At 44.8% G+C, this 23,435-nt stretch overlaps 1 pseudogene; it reads left to right on the top strand.

Annotated features, from left to right (window-relative positions):
• The first annotated feature begins 1,630 nt into the window (after positions 1 to 1,630).
• Positions 1,631 to 13,081, top strand: LOC115175497 (GPN-loop GTPase 2-like; annotated as a pseudogene).
• The last annotated feature ends 10,354 nt before the right edge of the window (positions 13,082 to 23,435 follow it).

Below are 23,435 nucleotides of genomic sequence, written 5' to 3'. Positions count from 1 at the left end.
TTACTTCACTACATTCCTAAAAAAATACATTAAACATCAAACAATGTGCTATCTGGTTTGTTTACTAAAATGAACATTAAATGATTACTTTTGATACTTAACTATATTAGCAATTACATTTACTTTTGAAAAGTATATTTAATCAAATACTTGAAGACTTACTCAAGTAGTATGTTACTTTAGTCATTTTCTATTAAGGTATCTTTACTTTTATTAAAGTATGACAATTGTGTACTTTTCCACCACTGGTACTAACTAGCAAAATTATAAAATGTGCATATTAAATTAAAGATGTTAGTCTGTAAAAGATGTTTACACGTTTCTGCGCTAACCTGGCAAGTTTCCCAGGGTAGGTATAATTTGTGGAAAGTTCCATCAGGAATCTGTTCAAAAACTTCGTAAATAACAAGGACGCCAACAAACGCATACAAAGTAGCATGATCAATTCACCTAGCTAACTAGCTGCCGAATAGGCATCAACTCACCACGTATTTTATTCTTATTGTTTGTCCATAGGCTACCAGAGTGAGGACAGACATTTTTCGGAATAAACGTGGTGTGTGGAAAAACTCAACAATATTGCCCACTCCCTACCTGGTATTTTATGCTGCCTTTATACAACTTTGTGTTGTTTGTTGGCAACCTTGTTATTTACGACGTTGTTGGAACATTCCACATATTATGTCCACGTCGGGATCCCAAGGAGTGCACGTTTTGGTTTTTGCCTTAACACTACACAGCCGATACAAATCCTGATAATTGGTTGATTTTTTTTTTTCAACGCCTGACGATTATTTGAATCAGTTGTGTTATGGCAAAAACCAAAACGTGCACTCCTTGGGGTCCCGAGAACCGAGTTCGGGAAACCCTGCGCTAGGCCCATTATAGCTGATGAACGCTCAACTCCGTTCTCTTTAATCGAGGCGGATGTTGTTGTTGCTATCAAAAGTTATCAAAACTCAACTCCGCCTCGATATAAGAGAACTGAGTTGAGCGTTCCTCAGCTAGCCCAATAATAGACTATTTAACACAAGCTAGCCCAATAATAGACTATTTAACACACCGACAGCGTCATTGCGCAAAATGGTATGCAGTATCATCAGGATATGTATGCAAGAAAAGTTCAACATTCAGCTTCTGCTACCGTTTGTCAAGCAGTCTACGCATACAGTTTGACGCACACATTCGATAAATCCAACGACTGAACGCACTGCGACTGCCTCTGCAACGCAAGGAAAACTCGGTCTTTCATTGGGAATGAATAATTCTGGTGTACCAAAATGCAATGGCGCTGTCGGTGTTTTTGCAGCGCAACCCTATAAAGGTGCGTAGTAATTTAGCCTTTCATTTATTGAAAATAAAATAATTTCTTGCTGATATGAAAGATGCATACCTTTTTATGTTTCCAAAAACCGTACTGTAAATGATGCATGTTAATGTTCAGAACAAGTGTCGGGGCACCTAACAAAACTCCCCTGGCCAGAAGATACTATCATTAATAGGTGCTAAATGGAGTTAGCTTCTATGAATGGGCTAACCTGAGGCAAGGACCATATGTGGTGGTTAGTGGCTCAGGACAGGGGTCAGTGATGGGCATGTGCAATTTTTCTCCTCGGATGGGAACCTAACAAGTCAGTTTTGGAGAAGTAATCATGGCCACCAAGCCCCCGCAGCCTCCATCCTTATGCTTTGGCCAGGTGGTCATTGGACCTCCTGGCTCAGGTAAAACCACATACTGCTGGGGGATGCAGGAGTTCTTGAGTCACTTGGGACGGAAGGTAGTTGTGGTGAACATGGACCCTGCAAATGAAGGGCTCCTATGCCATGGATATTTCAGAGCTGGTCACCCTCCCTAGATGGAGGGTTTGAAGCTGGGGCCCAACGGTGGACTCCTGTACTGCATGGAGTACCTGGAGGCCAATCTGGACTGGCTGGAATCCAAGTTAGAGGAACATAGTGACTGTTACTTCCTGTTTGACTGTCCTGGTCAGGTGGAGCTGTACACCCACCAGAACTCAGTGAAAAACATATTTTCTCAGCTGGCCAAGTGGAACTTCAGGGTGAGATGCTTCAGGATTCTAAGATGTTTGTGCCCATTGGTGCTGGAATGTTGTGATTCCTAGTATGAACGATTCCCCAAAATAAACACTCAGTGTAGTATGTCAATCCACGCAAGACACATTCAGTATAATTTAGCCTAACTTAAGAAATGTATTGTTTGCTGTATTGATGGAGAATTTGGGGCTTTGACAAGTAGGTCTAGCTATTTGTATTGGTGTTTTATGGGCATGTGCTTTATTAGTGTTGAGTCATAGGGCCTATAGGTTGTGCTCATATCACTGAGCGAGTTCTAATAACCTGAGCAGCGGTGCACCAGTCAATGGCCTGTGATGTTAATGGGCAAAATCGGTGAGGGAGGAGCTCAATTCGAACAGCATGGTTCATTGTTCAGAAACGCATCTCTTTCCATAAAATATGTTTGAATTTTCAAAGTAGTTTTCATTGGGAAGGCAGATAAAGCATTTTTATTAAAAGCAATCACTTTTTTGCTTTTAATAAAAGTAGAAGCCAACTCATTACTCCACATGCTTAATAATCTAGCCAAGGCTTTGAACAGGGCACCTGGCTCACCTCCGATAGGGGAGCCCGTTTCAAAAACAAATGTCATCACATTTCACCCGGTGCAAACTCGCCCCACCGGGATAACCTGCGCCAGATAATTGAATCCCTGCACTGTCTCACTAACACTCCCTCTTTAAACACTCTCAGCTGACTGCAGTGCACCTTGTGGACTCTCATTACTGCGCTGACCCAGCTAAGTTCATCTTGGTGGAGCTACCCCACGTCAACGTCCTCTCCAGGATGGACCTCATCGAGCAGTACGGCAAACTGGGTGAGATGCTAAGCATGTGTTTGTGACCAATAACATTTTGATTTGATGAGACGTCCTGAGTGATGATGAATATGTGCTTTGTATGGCTATATTCCCTCAGTTTCCCTCAGAAGTGTTTGATTTGAAAGTTTGTCTTTAGCTGGGGGATTTGTTTCATTTTTGCACTTTCTGTCTCTGGGATAGCCTTCAACCTGGACTTCTACACAGATGTTATGGACCTGACATATCTGCTGGATCACTTGGCTGCTGACCCTTTCTTTAGGAAGTTCCTCAAACTGAGAAACTCGCAGGGGTCATACAAGACTACGGCCTTGTCTCTTTTGTGCCTCTCAATGTGCAGGTGAGACTTTGCTGCTACCTTTTAGAAGTTCACTGGTTCTTGGGCATCTGCTGTTTCTCGGTCATATTTAATATGGGACATAAAGTTCAGTACCGCTCTGTTTCAGATATTTTTATTCCACTTCGTGCCTACTAGTGAATACAACCGTGATAACACTTTGTCTAAACTCGTAATCCGACTCTCTTCTCTGTATACATCAATGATGTTGCTCTTGCTGCTGGTGAGTCTCTGATCCACCCCTACGCAGACGACACCATTCTGTATACTTCTGGGCCCTCTTTGGACACTGTGTTAACGAACCTCCAGGCGAGCTTCAATGCCATACAACTCTCCTTCCGTGGCCTCCAACTGCTCTTAAATACAAGTAAAACTAAATGCATGCTATTCAATCAATCACTGCCCACACCTGCTCGCCCGTCCAGCATCACTACTCTGGACGGCTCTGACTTAGAATACGTGGACAAATACCTGGGTGTCTGGCTAGACTGTAAACTCTCCTTCCAGACTCACATTAAGCATCTCCAATCCAAAATTAAATCTAGAATTGGCTTCCTATATCGCAACAAAGCATCCTTCACTCATGCTGCCAAACATACCCTCTTAAAACTGACCATCCTACCGATCCTTGACTTCGGTGATGTCATCTATAAAATAGCCTCCAATACTCTACTCAACAAACTGGATGCAGTCTATCACAGTGCCATCTGTCTTGTCACCAAAGCCTCATACACTACCCACCATTGCGAACTGTACACTCTTGTTGGTTGGCCCTCGCTTCATACTCGTCGCAAAACCCACTGGCTACAGGTTATCTACAAGTCTCTGCTAGGTAAAGCCCCGCCTTCTCAGCTCACTGGTCACCATAGCAGTACCCACTCGTACAGTGGGGGGGAAAAGTATTTGATCCCCTGCTGATTTTGTACGTTTGCCCACTGACAAAGAAAGGATCAGTCTATAATTTTAATGGTAGGTTTATTTGAACAGTGAGAGACAGAATAACAACAAAAATATCCAGAAAAACGCATGTCAGAAATGTTATAAATTGATTTGCATTTTAATGAGGGAAATAAGTATTTGACCCCCTCTCAATCAGAAAGATTTCTGGCTCCCAGGTGTCTTTTATACAGGTAACGAGCTGAGATTAGGAGCACACTCTATAAGGGAGTGCTCCTAATCTCAGTTTGTCACCTGTATAAAAGACATCTGTCCACAGAAGCAATCAATCAATCAGATTCCAAACTCTCCACCATGGCCAAGACCAAAGAGCTCTCCAAGGATGTCAGGGACAAGATTGTAGACCTACACAAGGCTGGAATGGGCTACAAGACCATCGCCAAGCAGCTTTGTGAGAAGGTGACAACATTTGCTGCGATTATTCGCAAATGAAAGAAACACAAAAGAACTGTCAATATCCCTCGGCCTGGGGCTCCATGCAAGATCTCACCTCGTGGAGTTGCAATGATCATGAGAACGGTGAGGAATCAGCCCAGAACTACACGGGAGGATCTTGTCAGTGATCTCAAGGCAGCCGGGATCATAGTCACCAAGAAAACAATTAATAACACACTACGCCGTGAAGGACTGAAATCATGCAGCGCCCGCAAGGTCCCCCTGCTCAAGAATACATATACATGCCCGTCTGAAGTTTGCCAATGAACATCTGAATGATTCAGAGGACAACTGGGTGAAAGTGTTGTGGTCAGATGAGACCAAAATGGAGCTCTTTGACATCAACTCAACTCGCTGTGTTTGGAGGAGGAGGAATGCTGCCTATGACCCCAAGAACACCATCTCCACCTTCAAACATGGAGGTGGAAACATTATGCTTTGGGGGTGTTTTTCTGCTAAGGGGACAGGACAACTTCACAGCATCAAAGGGACGATGGACGGGGCCATGTACCGTCAAATCTTGGGTGAGAGCCTCCTTCCCTCAGCCAGGGCATTGAAAATGGGTCGTGGATGGGTATTCCAGCATGACAATGACCCAAACACACGGCCAAGGCAACAAAGGAGTGGCTCAAGAAGAAGCACATTAAGGTCCTGGAGTGGCCTAGCCAGTCTCCAGACCTTAATCCTATAGAAAATCTGTGGAGGGAGCTGACGGGTCGAGTTGCCAAACGTCAGCCTCGAAACCTTAATGACTTGGAGAAGATCTGCAAAGAGGAGTGGGACAAAATCCCTCCTGAGATGTGTGCAAACCTGGTGGCCAACTACAAGAAACGTCTGACCTCTGCGATTGCCAACAAGGGTTTTGCCACCAAGTACTAAGTAATGTTTTGCAGATGGGTCAAATACTTACTTCCCTCATTAAAATGCAAATCAATTTATAACATTTTTGGCATGCGTTTTTCTTGATTTTTTTTTGTTATTCTGTCTCTCACTGCCCCCCCCCCCCCCCCCCCCCCACTGTAGCAGGCACTCCAGCAGGTATATCTCACTGGTCACCTACAAAGCCAATTCCTCCTTTGGTCGTCTCTCCTTCCAGTTCTCTGCTGCCAAAGACTGGAACAAACTGCAAAAATCTCTGAAGCTGGAGACTCATATCTCCCTCACTAGCTTTAAGCACCAGCTGTCAGAGCAGCTCACAGATCACGGCACCTGTCCATAGCCCATCTGTAAACAGCCCATCTATCTACCTACGCCATCCTCATACTGTATTTATTTATTTATTTATTTATTTATTTATTTATCTTGCTCCTTTGCACCCCAGTATCTCTACTTGCACATTCATCTTCTGCACATCTACCATTCCAGTGTTTAATTGCTATATTGTAATTACTTTGCCACCATGGCCTATTTATTGCCTTAATTTACCTAATTTGCACTTTTTGCTTTCTTTTGTTCTACTGTATTATTGACTATGTTTTGTTTATTCCTTGTGTAACTGTGTTGCTGTTTGTGTCGAATTGCTATGCTTTATCTTGGCCTGGTCGCAGTTGCAAATGAGAACTTGTTCTCAACTAGCCTACCTGGTTAAATAAAGGCGAAATACAAATTAATTAATAAATATTGGTCCATTTTAGAAGGTAATGTAAGGGTAAAACACTAGTCTTAACCTGGAGGATGAAGCTTGCATTTACATGTTTTGCCACTTAACCACTGACATCCTGCACTTTGCTCTATCTCCTGGACAGGGAGAGTATGACGCAGGTCCTGCGGACAGGGGACAAAGCCAATGTCTACTGCTTCGGAGACCTGGAGGGGAGGAACCTGGCATGCAATGATGTCAGCCGCTGTGGGAGCAGACTTTAAGTTCACCTTGTATCCTTTACTCACAGCTGCTGTATTGATTTATGTGTTTGTTATTAAACCAGTCTATTTCACATTCTCAACCTATGAAACAAAGCAATTTTACTCATTCAAAGGTTTTTCTTTATTTTTACTATTTTCTGCATTGTAGAATATTAGTGATGAAATAACACATATGGAATCATGTAGTAACCAAAAAAGTGTTAAGCAAATCAAAATATATTTTAGATTTGAGATTCTTCAAAGTAGCCACCCTTTGCCTTGATGACAGCTTTGCACACTCTTGGCATTCCCTCAACCAGCTTCACCTGGAATTCTTTTCCAGCAGTTTTGAAGGAGTTCCCACATATGCTGAGCACTTTGGCTGCTTTTCCTTCACTCTGCGGTCCAACCAGCTTCATGAGGTAATGCATTTCAATTACCTGTAATGCATTTCAATTACCTGTAATGCATTTCAATTACCTGTAATGCATTTCAATTACCTGTAATGCATTTCAATTAACAGGTGTACCTTGTTAAAAGTAAATGTGTGGAATTTCTTCCCTTCTTAATGCATTTGAGCCAGTCAATTGTGTTGTGACAAGGTAGGGGTGGTATACAGAAGATAGCCCTATTTGGTTAAAGGCCAAGTCCATAGTATGGCAAGAACTGCTCAAATAAGCAAAGAGAAATGACAGTTCACCATTACTTTAAGACATAAAGGTCAGTCAATCTGGAAAAATGAAAAAATGTTAAGTTTCTTAAAGTGCAGTCGTGAAAACCAAAAATCACCACTGTTCCTAGGCCGTCATTGAAAATAAGAATTTGTTCTTAACTGACTTGCCTATTTAAATAAAGGTAAAATAAATAAAAAAGTGATATGAAACTGGCTCTCATGAGGACCGCCACAGGAAACGAAGACCCAGAGTTACATCTGCTGCAGAGGATAAGTTCATTAGAGTTACCAGCCTCAGATTGCAGCCCAAATAAATGCTTCGTAGTGTTCAAGTAACAGACACATCTCAATATCAACTGTTCAGGGGGACTGCGTGAATCAGGCCTTCATGTTCGAATTGCTGCAAAGAAACCACTAATAAAGGACACCAATAAGAAGAGACTTGCTTGGGCCAAGAAACACGAGCAATGGACATTAGACTGGTGGAAATCTATCCTTTGGTCTGATTTGAGATTTTTTTGCTTCCAACTGCTGTGTCTTTGTGAGACGCAGAGTTGGTGAACGGATGGTTCCCACCATGAAGCATGGAAGAGGAGGTGTGGGGGTGCATTGCTGGTGACACTGTGATTTATTTAGAATTCAAGCCACACTTAACCAGCATGGCTACCACAGCATTCTGCAGTGATACGCCATCCCATCTGCTTTGCGCTTAGTGGGACTATCATTTGTTTTTCAACAGGACAATGACCCAAAACACACCTCCAGGCTGTGTAAGGGCTATTTGACCAAGGAGAGTGATGGAGTGCTGCATCAGATGACCTGGCCTCCACAATCACCTGACCTCAACCAAATTGAGATGGTTTAGGATGAGTTGGACCGCAGAGTGAGGGAAAGGTAGCCAACAAGTGCTCATATGTAGGAACTCCTTCAAGACTGTTGGAAAAGCATTCCTCATGAAGCTGGTTGAGAGAATGCCGAAAGTGTGCAATGCTGTCATCAAGGCAAAGGGTGGCTACTTTGAAGATTCTCAAATATAACATTTTTTGGTTACTACATGATTCCATATGTGTTATTTCATAGTTTTGATGTCTTCACTATTATTCTACAATGTAAAAATAAAGAAATACCCTTGAATGAGTAGTTGTGTCAACCTTTGACTGGTACTGTATGTCAAGAGTTCTGGTCCATTTAAAGGTGGAAGATACTCCACATATTTCCACACTGAGGTTGGAATAATACTGTAAAAGTATAATACCCTTTTAATGTAAGAGCTGTTTGAAAAGACCACCTGAAATGTCAGCTTGTTTTGATGGGATGGAATGTTAGTCTGCCTGGTGACAGCACGAGGTGGTTTATTAGTTATTATATAACAGGTGGGTCTAACCCTGGATGCTGATTGGTTAAAACCGCATTCCAGCCGGTGTCTATTCCACAAGTTACCACTGGCTAAAGCTATGATGTTGAAATGCCTATTTACTCTGTTCCATCTCACTGCTCAATCCAGTGTCTCATCAGCCCAGCCAGACAATTTATAAACTTGGTCTCCACTGTAAAAAGCATGAAAACAATATCGCTTATTTCTTTTAGGCTAGCAATTGGTTTTCAATAATGGAGATTTGCTGTCTGTCTCTCTGACATTTGCAACGTTGTTTCAATATTGAAATTTGATCTTCAGCAGTCCCATAGTAATGAACGTTCAGGGGTGGGGACGAGACAGGCAGCCAGCTTTTCTCAGCCAGTCAATCATGAATCGGCATCATTTATATGGGTATATACAAAGAAATGTCAATAGAAAACAGGTGAAATGAAATGCAGCTAGTTTGTGGTCTTTTCAGCTTCAGTTTGAAGTTAAAGTTATTTTTTTAGTTTAGCCTTTATTTAACTAGGCAAGTCAGTTAAGAACAAATAATTTGTTACAATGATGCTTACCCCAGCCAAACCCTAACCCGGACGACGCGTTAGGCTAACTCCTCTAAACAACAGTGTTCTGACGAGAGCACATTTTCTATGCCAGGTTAAATCGAGCATCATTAGCTCAGTCTTATGAATGTATCCAAATAAATGTCACAAAAAAACAGCTTAAGCAAATACAGCTACTTTGCTGTTTATTATGGCTGTGCTGTTTGACATGACTAAGTTAGCCGTAGTTGGCTAGCTAGCAAGCAAGGGATAAGAACGTTGCAAGCCAGTATGGCAATATAATGACTGGGTCGCATCCATTGATACAGAACAAAAAGACTTAACGACTTGGGGAGCAAACCCTAGATTTGTGTCAGGACTATATCTCGTGGAAGGATGAAATGATATGAATAAATTAATCCCCCAATTTAAAAAAAAATATATATATCATTACTTTAATATGTTGGTAACCCGTTGTATAAAAGTGATAATGCCCTTGAAGGCGGTGTTTGGAGGATATATTGGCATGGTTTGCCGACTTCGTCTCGGGCCTAACAGCATCTTGCCAATATACTCTCCAAATTAAATGTTATTTGTCACATGCGCCGAATACAACAGGTGTAGACCTTACAGTGAAATGCTTACTTACAAGCCCTTAACCAACAATGCAGTTTTAAGAAAATAAAGTAAACAATAGATAAGTAACAATTGATAAGTAAAAGTAACAAATAATTAGAGGGCAGCAGTAAAATAACAATAGCGAGGCTATATACAGGGGGTACCGGTACAGAGTCAATGTGCGGGGGCACCAGTTAGTCGAGGTAATATGTAGGTGGAGTTAAATTGAGGATGTAAGGATAATAAACAGAGTAGGAGCAGCGTAAAAGAGGGGGGTGAGGGGGCAATACAAATAGTCTGGGTAGCCATTTGATTAGCTGTTCAGGGGTCTTATGGCTTAGGAGTAGAACCTGTTAAGCCTTTTGGACCTAGACTTGGTGCTCTGGTACCGCTTGCCGTGCAGTAGCAGAGAGAACAGCCTATGACTAGGGTAGCTGGAGTCTTTGACAATTTTTAGGGCCTTCCTCTGACACTGCCTGCTATAAAGGTCCTGGATGGCAGGATGCTTGGCCCAAGTGATGTACTGGGCCGTATGCACTACCCTCTGTAGTGCCTTGCGGTCAGAGGCCGAGCAGTTGCCATACCAGGCAGTGATGCTCTCACTGGTGCAGTTGTATGACGTTTTGAGGATCTGAGGACCCATGCCAAATCTTGTCGTGCCCTCTTTTTGACTGTCTTGGTGTGTTTGGACCATGATAGTTTTTTGGTGATGTGGACACCAAGGAACTTGAAGCTCTCAACCTGCTCCATTACAGCCCTGTTGATGAGAATCGGGGCGTGGTCGGTCCTCCTTTTCCTGTAGTCCAAAAAGATCTCCTTTTGTCTTGATCACGTTAAGGGAGAGGTTGTTGTCCTGGCACCACATGGCCAGGTCTCAGCCTATAGGGAGGAGGTCAGTCTCATCGTTGTCGTTGATCAGGCCTCCCACTGTTGTCATCAGCAAACTTAATGATGGTGTTGGAGTCGAGCCTGGCCATGCAGTCATGAGCGAACAAGGAGTACAGGAGGGGACTGAGCACGCACCACTGAGGGGCCCCCATGTTGAGGATCAGCGTGGCAGATGTGTTGTTACCTACCCTTACCATCTTGGTGCGGCCCGTCGGGAAGTCCAGGATTCAGTTTCCGGGTTAGTCGCCCGCTCCTTGAAAGCGGCAGCTCTACTCATTAGCTCAGTGTGGATGTTGCCTGTAATCCATGGCTTCTGGTTGGGGTATGTACGTACAGTCACTGTGGGGACAACGTCATCGATGCACTTAATCACTGGTGCTTCCTGCTTAATTTTTTGCTCGCAAGCAGGAATCGGGAGGATAGAATTATGGTCAGATTTGCCAAATGGTGTGCGAAGGAGAGCTTTGTATGCATCTCTGTGTGGAGTAGAAGTCGTCTAGAGTCCCCCCCCCCCCTCCTAGTTGCACATTAACATGCTGGTAGAAATTAGGTAAAATGGATTTAAGTGTCCCTGCATTAAAGTCCCTGGCCAGTAGGAGCTCCGCCTCTGGATGAGCGTTTTCCTGTTTGCTGATGGCCATATACAGCTCATTGAGTGCAGTCTTAGTGCCAGCATCGGTTTGTGGTGGTATATAGACAGTTACGAAAAATATAGATGTAAACTCTCTTGGTAAATAGTGTGGTCTACAGCTTATCATGTGATACTCTACTTCAGGTGAGCAAAACCTCCAGATATCCTTAAATTTTGTGCACCAGCTGTTGTTTACAAAAGTACATAGACCGCCACCCCTTGTCTAACCAGAGGCGGCTGTTCTATCCTTCCGAAAAAGTGTAAAGTCCGCTAGCTGTATGTTATTCATATCGTCGTTCAAACCAAGTTTTTAATGTCCCGTTGGTAGGATATACGTGCTCGTAGTTCGTCTATTTTGTTATACAGTGATTGTATGTTGGCTAATAGGACCGATGGTAAAGGCAGATTACCCACTCGCCATCTGATCCTTGCAAGGCACCCAGACCTACGTCCTTGATATCTCTGTCTCCAGCGAATGACGGGGATAAGGGCCTTGTCAGGTGTCTGGAGTAAATCCGTTGTGTCCGACTCGTTAAATAAAAAATCTTAAAGTACGGGGTGGGTAATTGCTGTCCTGATATCTAGAAGCTCTTTTCGGTCATAAGAGACGGTGGCAGAAACATTATGTACAAAATAACGTTATGTTCACAAATAACGTGAAAAAACACACAATAGCACAATTGGTTAGGGGACCATAAAAAGGTAGCCATCTCCTCCGGCACCATTATCATTAATCCAAACACCGGCTTCTCGGGCATTATCACTTAAATAGACCAATAAGAGTTTCAAACCTTTCTGCCAATAACAGCTAGTTTTCTATTTTCCCCTCCCCACTTAGACCACTCCCAGACAGTCCTCGCAAAATTCTTGCTTGAGAAATTGATCTTTGCTAAGAATCTATTTTTGTTTTTATTTAAAAATTGTAAAAAAAAGAAACATTCTCAGTAAGGTACTTAATAGTTACCCAGAAAGGATTTGATATTGTGCGAGTTGCATTTTGATCTTTTTTTTCAAGCACTCTCAGCAAGTGATGACAATTATTTGAGTTTAAATAGTGTGTTCTGTTCTTAACAGATCTGCCTGTAGAGTGCTGCTTACCATAGATGACTGGTCTACACTCCTAAGGATTTCACTGTTGGTCTACACTTGTTGTTTTATGGTGCATGTGACAAATATAATTTTGATTGGATTTTCTTAAATTTTACCCCTAGAACTCTAGGAGTGCAAGACGGGTATGTTGGAGATGGTGAAAAGACTGTGGAGGAGGTGATGATGGATCTGTAAATCACCAGACACCAATCAATGGATGCTGCTGACCTCCATGTTGCTTGCACTGGGCCAGCAAAGGACTGACAGTACATTTGTCCAGTGGAAGTGGTGTGTCAAATGCAGCAAATGCTATTCTTCTTTCACTTTTGACTGAACACGTAAATGATCACTATTTTAGCTTGATATGGCTGGTTCTGGTTATATAGAGGAGAAAGGGTTAGAAGCATCAGACTGTAAACAGAATCCAAGCCAACTGCTTCTTACCCCACAATCCAAGAATTGGATCAATCTGGGTTAAGAATTTGAATCGAAATATCCTTGGCTTTGTGGCTAGGTTATTATTTCAGTGTTAATACAGACTACAGTGTGTTGTTTAGTTGGATGCAAATGCTCATCTCTTATTCTGCCATTGAAAAACATGGACAAATCCAGGAGCTATGGACTACAGGAAATGATATACTTTTTGTAATGAGAAATACCCTGGTGTGTGAGGGCAGTTTGGTCAGCCCTTCAGTCTGTAAGGTGTGTACATTGGGTATGAATCCCTTTGCAGATCAGCAAAATCAACTGTTAATAAGTGTTTTTTAAATGAATAAAGTTTGAAGAGTTGGACTTACATTCATGTATAACAGACATTTACAGATGTGCCCTCTTGTGTGTTTGTGTGGACCTATAGCTCTGTGTAATAGGTGCAGACCAGGAGAGGGTGAGGTGGACTATCTCAAACTGAGCATTATCTCCCTATCTACCCCAGACCTGTGACACATTTAGATGAGGCAGAGGGAGAATTCAGATTGGAGCTTGAGTCAGATCAAATGGAACGAATGCTGCTGTACATCTAGAAAGGTAGAAGTAATCTTGACTTTTGTATGCTCAGAAAACAGTTCATACCAGCAGTGTCCAGAGGCTTGTTGGGAAACCAATAAATAGATGAATGTTGATATGTTTTATCCATGGAGAATTGCTTTCTTGTAAACCTTTATTCCATGTAAAAACAAGAACACTATCAGGATATTGGCAGTCAAAACTAACCCTACTTAGTCATCAATAAGTGCATCGATGACGTCGTCACCACAGTGACCGTACCTACATACCCCAACCAGAAGCCATGGATTACAGGCAACATCCGCACTGAGCTAAAGGGAAGAGCTGCTGCTTTCAAGGAGTGGGACTCCAACCCGGACGCTTATAACAAATCCCGCTATGCCCTCCGACGAACCATCAAACAGGCAAAGCGTCAATACAGGACTAAGATCGACTCGTACTACACCGGCTCTGACGCTTATCGGGTGTGGCAGGGCTTGCAAGCTATTACGGACTACAATGGGAAGCACAGTTGGGAGCTTCCCAGTGACAAAAGCCTTCCAGACGAGCTAAATAACTTCTATGCGTGCTTCGAGGCAAGCAACACTGAAGCATGTATGAGAGCATCAGCTGTTCTGGACAACTGTATGATCACACTCTCCGTAGCTGATGTAAGACCTTTAAACAGGTCAACATTCACAAGGCCGCAGGGCCAGATAGATTACCAGGACGTGTACTCTGAGCATGCGCTAACCAACTGGCAAGTGTCTTCACTGACATTTTCAACTTGTCCCTGACCTAGTCTGTAATACCAACATGTTTAAAGCAGACCACCATGGTCCCTGTGCCCAACAACACTAAGGTTACCTGCCTAAATGATTACCGACCCCGTAGCACTCACGTCTGTAGCAATGAAGTGCTTTGAAAGGCTGGTCATGGCTCACATCAACACCATTATCCCAGAAACCCTAGATCCACTCCAATTTGCATACTACCCCAATCTCAATTGCACTCCATACTGCCCTTTCCCACCTGGACAAAAGGAACACCTATGTGAGAATGCGATTCATTGACTACAGTTCAGCGTTCGACACCATAGTGCCCTCAAAGCTCATCACTAAGGACGGACCCTGGGACTAAACACCTCCCTCTGCAACTATCTCTCTGCTGCCGCACAGCAAGCAGTACTGGAGCACCAAGTCTAGGTACAAAAGGCTTCTTACAGCTTCTACCCCCAAGCCATAAGACTCCCGAACAGGTAATCAAATGGCTTCCCGGACTATTTGCATTGTCCCCACCCCCCATTTTTACGCTTCTGCTACTCTGTCCTTGCGTAGTCATTTTACCTTTTACCTACTTGTACATATTACCTCGACTAACCGGTGCCCCCGTACATTGACATTGACTATGTACCGGTACCCTCTGTATATAGCCTCGCTACTCTTGTTTTATTGTTGCTCCTTTTATTTACTTCTGTTAATTTTAGTAAATACATTCTTTATGTTTTTTCTTCATTCTTGGTTAAGGGCTTGTCAGTAAGCATTTCACTGTAAGGTCTACACCTGTTGTATTCGGCGCCTGTGACAAATACAATTTGATTTGATAAAACACATGGCTGGTGAAGGAGACGGCCAAGCATAACTCTGGTCTAATGTGACAATATACCTTTATTTACAGTTATGTGTACTGAACAAAAATATAAAGGCAGCATGCAACAATTTCAAAGATGTTACTGAGTTACAGTTTATATAAGGAAATCAGTCAATTGAAATAAATAAATTAGGCCCTAATCTATGGATTTCACATGACTGGGGAGGGCCGCAGCCATGGGTGGGCCTGCCCACACACTTGGGAGCCAGGCCCACCCATTGGGAAGCCAGGCCCAACCAATCGGAATTAGTTTTTTCCCACAAAGGGGCTTTATTACGGACATAAATATTCCTCAATTGCATCAGCTTTCCGGGTGGCTGGTCTCAGACGATCCCTGTAGGTGAAGAAGCCGGATGTGGAGGTCCTGGGTTGGCATGGTTACACGTGGTCTGTGCTTGTGAGTTGGACGTACTGCCAAATTCTCTAAAACAACGTTGGAGTCGGCTTATGGTGGAGAACTGAACATTCAATTATCTGGCAACAGCTCTGGTGGATATTCCTGTAGTCAGCATGCCAATTGCACGCTCCTTCAACACTTGAGACATCTGTGGCATTGTGTTGTGACAACTGCACATTTTAGAGTGACCATTTATTGTTCCCATCACAAAGTGCACCCGTGTAATGAGCATGCTGTTTAATCAGCTTCTTGATAGGCCACACCTGTTGAGGTGGTGGATTATATTGGCAAAGGAGAAATGTTATTTTACAGGGATGTAAACAAATTTGAGAGAAATAAGCTTTTTTGTGCGTAAGGAAAAATTCTGGGATCTTTTATTTCAGCTCATGAAACCAACACTTTAAATGTTGCATTTTATATTTTTGTTAAGTATAAATAGGAGATCTTGGGTACTGTATTTGTTTTAAGTTTCTTTCTGGCCAGGAGATGGCACCAGTGTATCCAAATCCCCTTCCCTAGATCCCTTAAAAAATTATACTCCAGCTTTTACAGGTGGCCAAAGCAAAAAAAAACTTAAGTCAGGAGGGGAGAGGAAGCCACAGTAAATCTGTGTTTCTGCACAACTGGCCCTGTGTCTGTTCTCTGGGATGGGAAGGCCCTGCATGTCTTCCAAAGGGACAAAAACTCCTGCCTCTTCCCTTATGTATTAACAGTATAGTGGCTTTGAGAGAACGGGGACAATTCTTTCCATGTCTCCTCTGAGACCTTTTGTCCTTAGTGAAAGGTCAAAATCCTTCCAGGTTTTTTTGCTATTATTCCCTGGTATTAAAAATGGCCGTTTAAGATTGATATTTAGTATGGACCTCTATATAGACACCTCTTCTCATATCAGTTGGGGATGTAGGCGCAGACACAGATGGTGCTAACATTGGAAAAATAATGGCAGACTGTAGTACCTTGAAAGGTCATATCCCGACTGCCGTTATAATCAAATCAAATGTTATTTGTCACATGTGCCGAATACAATAGTGAAATGCTTACTTATAAGCCCTTAACCAACAATGCAGTTTTAAGAAAAATACCCCAAAATATAAGAAATAAAAGTAACAAATAATTAAAGAGAAGCAGCAAAATAACAATAGCGAGGCTATATAGAGGGGATACCGGTACGGAGTCAATGTGCGGGGGCACCGGTTACTCAAGGTAATATGTACATGTAGGTAGAGTTATTAAAGTGACTTTGCATAGATAATAACAGAGTAGCAGCAGTGTAAGGGAGGGGGGGGGCAGTGCAAATAGTCTGTGTAGCCATTTGATTAGATGTTCAGGAGTCTTATGGCTTGGGGGTAGAAGCTGTTTAGAAGCGTCTTGGACCTAGACTTTGCGCTCTGGTACCGCCTGCCGTGCAGTAGCAGAGAAAAGTCTATTACTAGGGTGGCTGGAGTCTTTGACAATTTTTAGGGCCTTCCTCTGACACCGCCTGCAATAGAGGTCCTGGATGGCAGGAAGCTTGGCCCCAGTAATGTACTGGGCCATACGCACTACCCTCAGTCTTTTCAGTCTCCTGAGATTTTCTCGTGCCTTCTTTATGACTGTCTTGGTGTGCTTGGACCATGTTAGTTTGTTGACGTGGACACCAAGGAACTTGAAGCTCTCAACCTGCTCCACTACAGCCCCGTCGATGAGAATGGGGGCATGCTCGTTTTCCTGTAGTCCATAATCATCTCCTTTGTCTTGATCACGTTGAGGGAGAGGTTATGGTCCTGGCACCACACGGTCAGTTTTCTGACCTCTTCCCTTATAGGCTGTATTGTCGGTGATCAGGCCTACCACTGTTGTGTCATCAGCAAACTTAATGATGATGTTGGAGTCGTGCCTGGCCGTGCAGTCATGAGTGAACAGGGAGTACAGGAGGGGACTGAGCACGCACCCCTGAGGGGGCCCACGTGTTGAGAATCAGTGTGGTGGATGTGTTGTTACCTACCCTTACCACCTGGGGGCGGCCCATCAGGAAGTCCAGGATCCAGTTGCAGAGGGAGGTGTTAAGTCCCAGGGTCCTTAGCTTAGTGATGAACTTTGAGGGCACTATGGTGTTGAACGCTGACCTGTTGTCAATTAATAGCATTCTCACATAAGTGTTCCTTTTGTCCAGGTGGGAAAGGGCAGTGTGGAGTGCAATAGAGATTGCATCATCTGTGGATTTGTTGAAGCGGTATGCAAATTGGAGTGGGTCTAGGGTTTCTGAGATAATGGTGTTGGTGTGAGCCATGACCCGCCTTTCAAAGCACTTCATGGCTACAGATGTGTGCGCTACCGGTCGGTAGTCATTTAGACAGGTTACCTTAGTGTTCTTGGGCACTGCTTGAAACATGTAGGTATTACAGACTCAGAAAGGTAGAGGTTAAAAATGTCAGTGAAGACACTTACCAGTTGGTCAGCGCATGCACGGAGTACACATCCTGGTAATCTGTCTGGCCCTGCGGCCTTGTGAATGTTGACTTATTTGAAAGGTCTTACTCACATCGGCTGTGGAGAGCGTGATGACCGAAAATAACTTCTGGATATCAGAACAGCGATTACTCACCGCGGACTGCAATAAACTTTTTTTCCTTTAATGAGTCCGACAAGAAGGATATACTGCTTTCACTGGAATAGACCCAGATCCCCGTCATTTGCTTGAATAAAAGGGTCCGCGGAGGGTGCGCTTCCTTCTGAGAATCCGTAGGCGAGTGAGTAAACACTGCCATCCGTTCTTCTTGCTAACGTGCAATCATTGGAAAATAAAATGTATGACTTAAGATTTAAGACGAACCATCAAACAAGCTAAGCATCAATACAGGATTAAGATTGAATCCTACTACACCGGCTCTGATGCTCGTCGGATGTGGCAGGGCTTGAAAACTATTACGGACTACAAAGGGAAACCCAGACGCGAGCTGCCTAGTGACAGCGAGCCTACCAGACGAGCTAAATGCCTTTTATGCTCGCTTCAAGGCAAGCAACACTGAAGCATGCATGAGAGCACCAGCTGTTCTGGATGACTGTGATAACGCTCTCAGTAGCCAATGTGAACAAAACCTTTAAACAGGTCAACATTCACAAAGCCACTGGGCCAGACGGATTACCAGGACGTGTACCCAAAGCATGTGCGGACCAACTGACAAGTGTCTTCACTGACCTTTTAAAACTCTCCCTGACAGTCTGTAATACCTACATGTTTCAAGCAGACCACCATAGTCCCTGTGCCAAGGAAGCGAAGGTAACCTGCCTAAATGATTACCGCCCGTAGCACTCACATCTGTAGCCATGAAATGCTTTTAAAGGCTGGTCATGGCTCACATCAACAGCATCCTCCCGGACACCCTAGACCCACTCCAATTTGCATACCTCCCCAACAGATCCACAGATGACGCAATCTCAATCGCACTCCACAATGCCCTTTCCCACCTGGACAAAAGGAACACCTATGTGAGAATGCTGTTCATTGACTACAGCTCAGCGTAGTGGAGCAGGTTGAGAGTTTCAAGTTCCTTGGTGTACATATCACCAACAAACTATCATGGTCCAAACATACCAAGACAGTCGTGAAGAGGGCATGACAAAACCTTTTCCCCCCCAGGAGACTGAAAATATTTGGCATGGGTCCCCAGATCCTCAAAAGGTTCTACAGCTGCACTATCGAGAGCATCCTGACCAGTTGCATCACCGCCTGCTATGGCATCTGACCGTAAGGCCCCACAGAGGGTAGTGCGTATGGTCCAGTACATCACTGGAGCCAAACTTCCTGCCATCCAGGACCTATATAATAGGCGGTGTCAGAGGAAAGCCCATAAAATTGTCAGAGACTCAAGTCACCCAAGTTATTGACTGTTTTCTCTGCTACCACATGGCAAGCGGTACCGGACCCTCAAGCCATAAGACTGCTGAACAATTAATAAAATCGCCACTGGACTATTTACATTTAAGTCATTTAGCAGATGCTCTTATCCAGAGCGACTTACAAATTGGTGCATTCACCTTATGATATCCAGTGGAACAACCACTTTACAATAGTGCATCTAAATCTTTTAAGGGGGGGGGTTAGAAGGATTACTTTATCCTATCCCGGGTATTCCTTAAAGAGGTGGGGTTTCAGGTGTCTCCGGAAGGTGGTGATTGACTCCGCTGTCCTGGCGTCGTGAGGGAGCTTGTTCCACCATTGGGGTGCCAGAGCAGCGAACAGTTTTGACTGGGCTGAGCGGGAACTGTGCTTCCTCAGAGGTAGGGAGGCGAGCAGGCCAGAGGTGGATGAACGCAGTGCCCTTGTTTGGGTGTAGGGCCTGATCAGAGCCTGAAGGTACGGAGGTGCCGTTCCCCTCACAGCTCCGTAGGCAAGCACCATGGTCTTGTAGCGGATGCGAGCTTCAACTGGAAGCCAGTGGAGGAGCGGGGTGACGTGAGAGAACTTGGGAAGGTTGAACACCAGACGGGCTGCGGCGTTCTGGATGAGTTGTAGGGGTTTAATGGCACAGGCAGGGAGCCCAGCCAACAGCGAGTTGCAGTAATCCAGACGGGAGATGACAAGTGCCTGGACTAGGACCTGCGCCGCTTCCTGTGTGAGGCAGGGTCGTACTCTGCGAATGTTGTAGAGCATGAACCTACAGGATCGGGTCACCGCCTTGATGTTAGTGGAGAACAACAGGGTGTTGTCCAGGGTCACGCCAAGGTTCTTAGCACTCTGGGAGGAGGACACAAGGGAGTTGTCAACCGTGATGGCGAGATCATGGAACGGGCAGTCCTTCCCCGGGAGGAAGAGCAGCTCCGTCTTGCCGAGGTTCAGCTTGAGGTGGTGATCCGTCATCCACACTGATATGTCTGCCAGACATGCAGAGATGCGATTCGCCACCTGGTTATCAGAAGGGGGAAAGGAGAAGAGTAATTGTGTGTCGTCTGCATAGCAATGATAGGAGAGACCATGTGAGGATATGACAGAGCCAAGTGACTTGGTGTATAGTGAGAATAGGAGAGGGCCTAGAACAGAGCCCTGGGGGACACCAGTGGTGAGAGCACGTGGTGCGGAGACAGATTCTCGCCACGCCACCTGGTAGGAGCGACCTGTCAGGTAGGACGCAATCCAAGCGTGGGCCGCGCCGGAGATGCCCAACTCGGAGAGGGTGGAGAGGAGGATCTGATGGTTCACAGTATCAAAGGCAGCAGATAGGTCTAGAAGGATGAGAGCAGAGGAGAGAGAGTTAGCTTTAGCAGTGCGGAGAGCCTCCGTGACACAGAGAAGAGCAGTCTCAGTTGAATGCCCAGCCTTGAAACCTGACTGATTAGGATCAAGGTCATTCTGAGAGAGATGGCAGGAGAGCTGGCCAAGGACGGCACGTTCAAGAGTTTTGGAGAGAAAAGAAAGAAGGGATACTGGTCTGTAGTTGTTGACATCGGAGGGATTGAGTGTAGGTTTTTTCAGAAGGGGTGCAACTCTCGCTCTCTTGAAGACGGAAGGGACGTAGCCAGCGGTCAAGGATGAGTTGATGAGCGAGGTGAGGTAGGGGAGAAGGTCTCCGGAAATGGTCTGGAGAAGAGAGGAGGGGATAGGGTCAAGTGGGCAGGTTGTTGGGCGGCCGGCTGTCACAAGACGCGAGATTTCATCTGGAGAGAGAGGGGAGAAAGAGGTCAAAGCACAGGGTAGGGCAGTGTGAGCAGGACCAGCGGTGTCGTTTGACTTAGCAAACGAGGATCGGATGTCATCAACCTTCTTTTCAAAATGGTTGACGAAGTCATCCGCAGAGAGGGAGAAGGGGGGGGGGGGAGGAGGATTCAGGAGGGAGGAGAAGGTAGCAAAGAGCTTCCTAGGGTTAGAGGCAGATGCTTGGAATTTAGAGTGGTAGAAAGTGGCTTTAGCAGCAGAGACAGAAGAGGAAAATGTAGAGAGGAGGGAGTGAAAGGATGCCAGGTCCGCAGGGAGGCGAGTTTTCCTCCATTTCCGCTCGGCTGCCCGGAGCCGTGTTCTGTGAGCTCGCAGTGAGTCGTCGAGCCACGGAGCAGGAGGGGAGGACCGAGCCGGCCTGGAGGATAGGGGACAGAGAAAATCAAAGGATGCAGAAAGGGAGGAGAGGAGGGTTGAGGAGGCAGAATCAGGAGATAGGTTGGAGAAGGTTTGAGCAGAGGGAAGAGATGATAGGATGGAAGAGGAGAGAGTAGCGGGAGAGAGAGAGCGAAGGTTGGGACGGCGCAATACTATCCGAGTAGGGGCAGAGTGAGAAGTGTTGGAAGAGAGCAAGAGGGAAAAGGATACAAGGTAGTGGTCGGAGACTTGGAGGGGTGTTGCAATGAGATTAGTGGAAGAACAGCATCTAGTAAAGATGAGGTCAAGCGTATTGCCTGCCTTGTGAGTAGGGGGGGAAGGTGAGAGGGTGAGGTCAAAAGAGGAGAGGAGTGGAAAGAAGGAGGCAGAGAGGAATGAGTCAAAGGTAGACATCGGGAGGTTAAAGTCACCCAGAACTGTGAGAGGTGAGCCATCCTCAGGAAATGAACTTATCAAGGCGTCAAGCTCGTTGATGAACTCTCCAAGGGAACCTGGAGGGCGATAAATGATAAGGATGTTAAGCTTGAAAGGGCTGGTAACTGTGACAGCATGGAATTCAAATGAGGAGATAGACAGATGGGTCAGGGGAGAAAGAGAGAATGTCCATTTGGGAGAGATGAGGATTCCAGTGCCACCACCCCGCTGGCTCGATGCTCTAGGGGTATGCGAGAACACGTGGGCAGACGAGGAGAGAGCAGTAGGAGTAGCAGTGTTATCTGTGGTAATCCATGTTTCCGTCAGCGCCAGGAAGTCTAGGGACTGGAGGGTAGCATAGGCTGAGATGAACTCAGCCTTGTTGGCCGCAGACCGGCAGTTCCAGAGGCTGCCGGAGACCTGGAACTCCACGTGGGTCGTGCGCGCTGGGACCACCAGGTTAGAGTGGCAGCGGCCACGCGGTGTGAAGCGTTTGTATGGCGTGTGCAGAGGGGAGAGAACAGGGATAGACAGACACATAGTTGACAAGCTACAGAAGAGGCTACGCTAATGCAAAGGAGATTGGAATGACAAGTGGACTACACGTCTCGAATGTTCAGAAAGTTAAGCTTATGTTGCGAAAATCTTATTGACGAAAATGACAAATGATACAGTACTGCTGGCTGGTGGAGTAGGCTAGCTAGCAGTGGCTGCGTTGTTGACTTTGTTTGAACGTGTAGCTGGCTAGGTAACCTCGATAGTTTCAGTACTACACCTTGTCATGATACAAAAGCAACTTTGTAGCTCGCTAACATAACACTAATCAAGACGTTCCTTTGTAATGTATTTAGTTTCTACAATGCTGCTCGTCGGTAATAGTTGGCTAGGTATGGAACAATGGCGTCGCGGGGGACGGAAATAGCTGGCTAGCTAACCTCGATAATTACTAAACTACACAATTATCAAGCTATGACAAAGACAACTATGTAGCTAGCTAGCTAACACTGCACTAGTCAAATCGTTCCGTTGTAATGTATTAGTATCTACAGCGCTGCTAGTCGGTAACGGTTGGCTAGCTAGCAAACCCACTAGCTAGCAGTGGGCTTGATGACTAGGTGTGTTGACTAAGTCTGGACAAGGCGTCGCGGCTGGCTAGCTAACCTCGATAATTACTCTAGACTACACAATTATCTTTGATACAAAGACAGCAAAGACAACTATGTAGCTAGCTAACTAACACTAACACTACACTAATCAAGTCGTTCCGTTGTAATGTAATAGTTTCTACAGTGCTGCTAGTCGGTAGAGGTTGGCTAGCTAGCAGTGTAGCTAGCAGTGTTGACACCCCCATGTACACTGCTTCTACTCGTTGTTGATTATCTATGCATATTCACTTCACCCTTACCTACATGTACAAATTACCTCAACTAACCTGTACCCCCGCACACTGACTCGGTACCTCCTGTATATAGCCTCGTTATTGTTATTCTTAGGGTTACTTTTTATTATTATTTTTTACTTTAGTCTATTTGGTAAACTCTTCTTGAACTGCACTGTTGGTTAAGGGCTTGTAAGTAAGCATTTCACGGTAAGGTCTACACTTGTTGTATTCGGTGCATGTGACAAATAAAGTTTTTGATTTGATCACTGTTGTCCGG

The sequence above is a fragment of the Salmo trutta genome, chromosome 3 (assembly GCF_901001165.1).
Source record: "Salmo trutta chromosome 3, fSalTru1.1, whole genome shotgun sequence".
NCBI lineage: Eukaryota > Metazoa > Chordata > Actinopteri > Salmoniformes > Salmonidae > Salmo > Salmo trutta.
The sequence above is the reverse complement of the archived record's forward strand: the minus strand, read 5'-3'. Positions and strand labels throughout refer to the sequence as shown.